The sequence below is a fragment of the Benincasa hispida genome, chromosome 12, assembly GCF_027475165.1.
Source record: "Benincasa hispida cultivar pf3 chromosome 12, pf3_genome.v1.1, whole genome shotgun sequence".
In the NCBI taxonomy this organism is placed as follows: domain Eukaryota; kingdom Viridiplantae; phylum Streptophyta; class Magnoliopsida; order Cucurbitales; family Cucurbitaceae; genus Benincasa; species Benincasa hispida.
In genome coordinates, this window is record NC_143489.1 from 8,056,594 (window position 1) to 8,064,121 (window position 7,528).

Here is a 7,528-nt window from a genome sequence, read left to right on the forward strand (position 1 = left end):
TCTCCTCAAGAGTATCAACTTGAATTACATCACATTTCTCAACTATGTTTACCTTTTCCACTCACACAACTATACACAACTCAATCTACTAAAAAGATCAGTTAAAAAAAAAACATACTATCCTTTTATGTTATTATTTCTTGGGGATAGACCTTTCATTCTCGACAATGATGCCACCTTATTTTCCCAAATGAACAACATGTACTAAAAGACGAGAGAGAAACTCAATTTACATTCACTATGCTATAGATAATAACATCATCAATAAAATTGGTCCTCATTTTGATAATAAAACCCTCCTCTAATCCCTATACAAAAACAAGGAAATAAAAAACATTTTCTTCACTAAAAAAAGAACAAAAGAAAAGGGAAAAAACATCCCTAGCTGTGGCGAAACTCCTAAATCTATCCTTCTTCACTTCACACTATCAAATCTCTTCCATTCCTTGAATTAAAACACTCTTTTATTTCATCATCATCATCATCATCTTCTTCTTCTTCTTCCTGCAATTCCCCATTTTCTTCTTCATCGTCATTTTCAATCTCCACCACGCCATTTCTAGTCAATTCCTTAGCTCTCTCAGCTTGTTCTTCCCAATTGGTTCGTACCAGAACCATCAGCATCGTTATTGCACATGACCCCTGCGCCGCCAACAGTCCAATCCACAGCCCTTTGAAATCCCATCCGGCGTAAAAGCTCAGCCATATTGCCACCGGCATTCCCACCATATAAAAACATCCCAAATTTATATTCGCCCCCAATTTTGGCCTGGCTGTTCCTCTTAATACTCCACAGCTTGTCGTCTGTGGACAGTTTCCCAGTTCACAGAGTCCGATGATTGGGAGAATTGTAGATGTTAATTCGATGATTTCTATGTCTTTTGTGAACATTGTTGCCCATACTTTCCGGATACTGAAAGCGAAAACCAACGCTGAAATTCCGAAGAAGAAGCTTGTACAGAGCCCAACAATGGCGGCTAATTTTGCTCCGTTTGGATGATTTGCTCCCAATTCATTTCCTACTCTTGTTGATACTCCAAGGCTCAAGGATGATGGGAAAATGTAGATTAAAGCAGTGGTTTGAATCAAAATCCCCATTGAAGCGATTGTGGATTGAGGATTCAACATGAACCCACTTAATAAAGTCATGATTTCATACCACCACCATTCTAAACAAACAGAAATACAGCTTGGAATCGCTAATTCAAGTAGCAATTTCCATTCTTTCAACCAATCCGACGACATTCCCGGCCAGGTTTTCTTGTAGACGCCGGAGACTAAGATGAAGATAACCAATAATCCGACGAGGTTGAAATTAGTCCAAACGGCTCCTAAAGCGACGCCGCGAGTTCCCCATTCGAGAACAGAAACGAAAAGGTAATTAATTGGGATGTGAAATAGAATGGCTAATATAGCACAACATGTGATAGGGAGATTAATGGATTGACTACGAAGGTAAATTCGTAAAGGGTGAAAAAAGGACAGAGCAATTAAGTCGGGGAGAGAACAGAGGATATAGGAATGAGCTTCATTAGCAATATCTTCATTTTGGCCAAAAAAGAGAAGGATTTTCTTCATATTGAACCATAGAAACGAAATGGGTAATGAAGAAATCAGGAGAAGAATGATAGTTCTTTGAAGAGCAAGGCCTAAAAGTTTGAATTTTTTAGCTCCAAAAGCTTGGCCACAAATGGGTTCCATACCAGTAGCAAGACCAGAAAGAACAGAGTAACCAGTGATATTAGCAAAGCCAATAGCAAGTGAACCACCAGCTAAGGATAAACCACCCAACCGGCCAAGAAACATCATGGAAATCACCGAACGAAAGTACATTAAAAAGCCGACAAGAATCATCGGAAATGCGACGCTGGCTATACATTTGGACTCTGTAAGAACATGAGGACGATATGGAAGTTCTGTCTCTGTTTCTTCCGTTGGGGATTCTGAGATCAAAGGAGTTTTAAGTGTCGGAATGTTTTGTTCGTCAGAAAGTACAGATTCAGAAGCAGACATTGTCGGAAACACACAAAAAAGAGAGAAGAAAAAAGGGTAATTTTTCTTTTTTCTTTTTTTTTTTCTCAGAAAGAAGAAAACAAGGTGGGGGCACTTTTGAACAGAGATAATGAAAATTAAATGTTGAACTGAAAAATGAGTTGAATTCTTAGTTTATAAGCGGGCTTTTATGACCATGAAGAATGAAGGCCTGCAATGGAAGAAACAAGAAAATTCCAAACAGAGATAGAGGGAGACAGAGACAGAGACAGAGACAGAGACAGAGACAGAAACAGAGAGACAGAGAGACAGAGAGATTTGCAAGACCAAATCTGAGATGGGTCAGTGCGAAGGAATGAAAAGGGTTATAGCAGTATTTATAGTGAAGAAAATTCTACATAAATATACGAGTAAAGCCGAACAAAGACCAGTAAGAAAATTATTTATTTATTATTATTAGTTTTTTTAATTACTTTCTCGTTTTTGTTTCTATTTAATGAAAAGTATTAATATTGTTTATAAACAACGTTATAAGACTAGGAAATTCTGCCATTGGTACTTATCTTAGAGGACAAATACTAACGATTGGACGGTTAAGTCGGTCACCATAGTTTAATTTATTCACATAAAAGCCTCTAAGTTTCGAGTCCAGATTTCTAACCTAGATTGTAAAAGCGAAATTTTTTACAAATAAAAATAATAAAAAAAAAAATATCGATATCTATTAAAAATATATTTCTATCAATTTTTATCATTGATAAATACCAACTTCTATCAGTCTCTATAAAAAAAATTAAAATTTTACTATTGTATGTAAATAGTTTATTTTTCTATTTTTGAAAATTCTCCCTTTTAAAATGTTGCATTTTAATTTAAACTTTAGTTTTCATTTAGTATTTAGGATTTAATATTTCACATTTTTCTACTACATGTTTTCGTTAATGCTATTTTTTTGTTTGCGTCATTTTAATTTATTTGAAATAGTTATTATGTGATTTTTCTAAAAAAAATTTTAATTGTGATGAAAAATTAGTGACAACTAATTCAATTATAATTAATTAATATAAGTCAATATTAAAGATCAAAAGTAAATATTTAATGAGAATTAAAGGTAAGAGTGTAAATTTTGATATTAGGGACTAAATGAAAACAAAAAAATTTTGATATTAGGGACTAAATGAAAACAAAACTCATTCGTCATAAGAAAAAAATTTGAATTTAAACTCAAAAGTCAAGATTAAAACTATAATATTTTGAAATCTAAAGGTTGTTTAGAATGCTGAGATGAGATATGATGTCTAGAATATATATGTCTATAGAGTTTATATGTATGTAGAATTCATATATCTATAGAGTTTATATGTATGTGGAATTCATATATTAGTGTTTTGGGTGTTTGGGATGCAAAGTTAAGTTAATATGTTAAGGGTATCTGGTGCATTTTTTTCTAACACAAATAATCTATTTTTATGGTGACTATTTTTGCTTGGAAACTTTTTTTATTAAATAATTCTACATATATATTTTTTTTAATAAACTATGAACTACATTTTTTCTTTTTTAATTACATTTTGTTTTATTTTTTTTAAAAGCACACATATATTGTTGAGAGTTTTGGAAAAGGGGTTCATGGTTTACTTATGCATAATAAATTTTAATTTTTTAAAAAAATTTAAGAAATCATTTTACAAATTTGTGCATGTAACATTTCTAGTTAAGTTGGACAAAATTATAAATTCGTTGGAATAAAAAACAAATTTGGATTTACATGGTAAGTGAAATATTCTCAAAATATAATTGCACTATATGGCCATATTAACATCATGTTACATGGTTGGCACAAAAAATATGTAACAAAAACCTTATTTTTTGACCCATTTATATAAAAAAAAAAAAAAAATTATATATGATATGTGCCAACAAATGACTAAGTTCACTTGCACAAAAAATTACATAAATGTCCATCAAATCGTCTCTTTGTAGATATATTTGACAACTTTCTTTTACCTTCCAAACTCTAGTTTATAATCTTTTTGACATGATACAAGTTTATATTTGGATTAACTTGGAATTTTTTTTTTCAAAAATTTATTTTAATTTAAACACTTTTGATAAAAATTGTTTAAAATAAAAACAGTCATGTGTTTGATAACTCTTTCTCATATACAAGTATGTTTGATTTGTTATATGCTAAAAATATTTTTATTAATGTCAAATTACTATAATGAAAGACTATAAGATACTATGAAATAATAATTTAAAATGATTATTGTTCGAGTTGGTGGAGGTGACCGGCATTGGTGGTCGTCGAAATTGACCGTTGATGTTGGTGGTTGGATGTGGCCGGAGTTGGCCGCTGGCAGAAGTCACCGAAGATAGCCGTCGGATATGGTGGTCAAAGTGGCAACGGGGGCATTAGTAGTGATAAGGGATGGGTGCATTGTTGGACATAGTATAAGACATTGATGACATACCGAACTGCCCTCCCAAATATTGAATTGAGTTTATATTTCAACTTATATCATTTCATGTGTCATCACCTCAAACGCCTCCTTAGAGACAAAATTGAAATTGGACTAAAAATTTTGGCCCTGTTGGCAATCATTTGATTTTTCATTTTTAGTTTATAAAAATTAGCCTAAATATACTCATTCCACTTCTATGTCTCTTGCTTGTTATCTATTTCGGATTCATGATTTAGAAACCAAGCCAAAATTTGAAGCTAAAAAAAAAGTAGTCTTTAAAAACTTATTTTTGTTTTTGAAATTTGGTTAAGAACTCAATTCTTAAACTTAAGAAAAATGCACACCATGGAAAGAAAATGAAAAAAAGTAGGCTTAAATTTCAAAAATAAAAAGCGAAATGGTTACCCAATAAGGGCCTTAGGAACTAAAAAGGTAGGTTTTTTCGTTTTCCTTTTCTTTTAATATTAATAAATATTTTTAATTTTGTTGTCAGGAGGAACCGTGCATGACTTATGCAACACATTGAGATGTTGAATGAAAATTATAGTTTTGAACCGACGGTTTTTCCTTTTTCTTTCTTACTTTATGTTTTTGTATTTTGGTTTATGTATCATAATAATGTACTAGGGAATTATCAAAATAGGGTTGTGGAGAATAGTATATTACACAAAAGATTCGTTGTTGAAATAAAAAAAAAAAAGTTCAAACATCTCGTGTGATGTACCTCACGAAAATTGTTTGAACCATTTTGTTTCTTTCTTGTTTTGTTTCTTTCTTCCTTATACAACTCACTATTTGGATTTGAGTGAAAAAAGATAGAGTAGAAAAATGAAAATGCGACGCTCTGTTAGAGACAATTCGAATATCAATTATTTTTACACAATTATAGAAATGATATGAATGTGTGAAAAGATATAATTACAGTTTTCTATTTAATTTGAAATGAAATATGTGTGTTTTAGCTATAATTGCAATGAGTTGTTTAATGGAAATTGTGTATGGAGATTTAATTTCATTGTTCTAAAACCATGGCCGCATATTCCTCTTCCATAACTGCACGAAAAAAGAAAAGAAGTAAACGAAAATAAAAACCTCATTGCTCTCTCCTAGTAGAGGTGTTAAAAAAATCAATCTAACTTAATCCGAAACCAGGTGGGATAGAGTTAGGTCCACCAATTCGATTCGATTTGTGAGTTTAGAAGAAACAAAATCTAATTTAACTCAAACCTATATATATATTATGTTTCTAATTGGCTTTTATGTTGGGCCTATTTTTTGTTTAGGGTTTAAGAGTGATGTCATACCTAAACGATTTTTAGGTAGGAAGCCTATCTTTGCTATATATATATTTATAAATGTCTTTAAATTTATTTTTTTTTCCAAAAAGGTTTTTTATGTTATTTTTGGACAGTTTACCTTTTTTTTTAATATATTTTTTTATATTCGTTATATATATATTTCCTATTTTCAAAGTTACTTTAATCATGGAGAGAGAAAATACATTTATTATAAAGAGAGAAAATGTATTTATTTTAATTTTTTCTATTTTTCAATTTAGAAAAAAATGCATTTAATGAAATTTTATTTTATATTTACGTTAGTTTTCACATATCAATTTATTGGTTTTTTTTTTACGGATTAATGATTATTTTGAATATACTTTAGAATATTTTGACGGATTCATGATTATTTTAAATAGAATATTTTGACGGATTCATGATTATTTTAAATATACCTTAGAACATTTTGTTAAATATTTTAAAAAAAAAATTCTAACCAATATATGAAATATACTACAGTTTATAAATTAGAGATTGACTCAATACTTGACATAAATCACAGTATAAACAAATATATGAAATATACCATGGTATATAAATCTTCATAAATTTAATTTACACCACAGTATATATATTATAATACAGTTAAGTTTAAATAAGAAAAAACAATCGTTTATATCAAATAAACGAATACATATATCACAGTATATATAAAATTTCCTACAAAAGCTAAAAAAGTACATATATCACAGTATATATAAAAAATAGGAAAAAAAATAAAGTCCATCTTCATATAGAGGTTTATAATACATAACCCTCAATCTTCATCTCTTCTTCTTTTTCGGCCATGGCCATCATGGATCTCTCCCCTCGTCATTGTCGTTCGGATTTGCTCGCCCCATCGTGTCGTTGATCGAATCTGCTCAACCCATCACCGTCGATTCGCCCCATGTCGTCCGCACCATCGATTAGTCCCAAGTTGTTCGTGTCATCTCGTGTCGAGCTATCAATTCACCCCACGCCTTCGTCTACCGCCTGCAACTCACATCTCCAGAAGGAGAAAAGAGGGGGAGGGGAAGGAGAAAAGAGAGAGAAGAGGAAGAAACGAGTGTGAATTATGGAGGAGAGAATATAGAAAATATATTACTGGGGAGAGAGAATATAAACATGGGGGAGAGAGAATATGCATGTGAGATTGAGATATGCATAGGGGAGAGAGAATATGCATGGGGGAGAAAGAGTATGCATGGAGGAGAGAGAAATATATATATATATATATATAACTTAAGTAAGGGCTAAATTGTAAATAACCACTTATATTAGTAAAAATAGGGAGGCCAATAGGTTTTTTTTTGTAAAAAATGAAATGTTCAAGACATTAACGTAACATGTGCCTATTCTTTAGGCATTTTATGTAGAAATCCCATACATAAATAAATCTCTTAATCCTACATGGACATTATCATTGTATCGTCAATTATGTACTTTGTTGCTCCTCAAGATAATAAAATATTCTCTCTTCTGCTCGTAAATGTAGCTAACACAATATTAGTGAATCAAATGTCTTTCTTATTCATGTTCTTTATTCTTTGCTTGTTAGTTTGTTTATATAGTAACATATGTATTTAGTTGTTAGGATCTTCTGTTATAGAGTTTTCACCAGAATTACACCGCCTCTCAATATATTTTTCTCTTGTCCAAGGCCACAACATTCACCATTTGGAAACATCAAGGCAACTAATATGATCTCCCTCTCATTAGCTCGTGCTTCGTTGAAACCAGAGCTGCTCG

General features: G+C 31.2%; 1 pseudogene across 1 annotated transcript; it reads right to left on the reverse strand.

The window, feature by feature from the left end:
- Nucleotides 1-214: 214 nt before the first annotated feature.
- LOC120068159 (protein DETOXIFICATION 49 pseudogene) lies at nt 215-2,358 on the reverse strand (annotated as a pseudogene). The gene has a single exon (XR_016525155.1). The product of XR_016525155.1 is annotated as a protein DETOXIFICATION 49 pseudogene (transcript).
- Nucleotides 2,359-7,528: the final 5,170 nt, after the last annotated feature.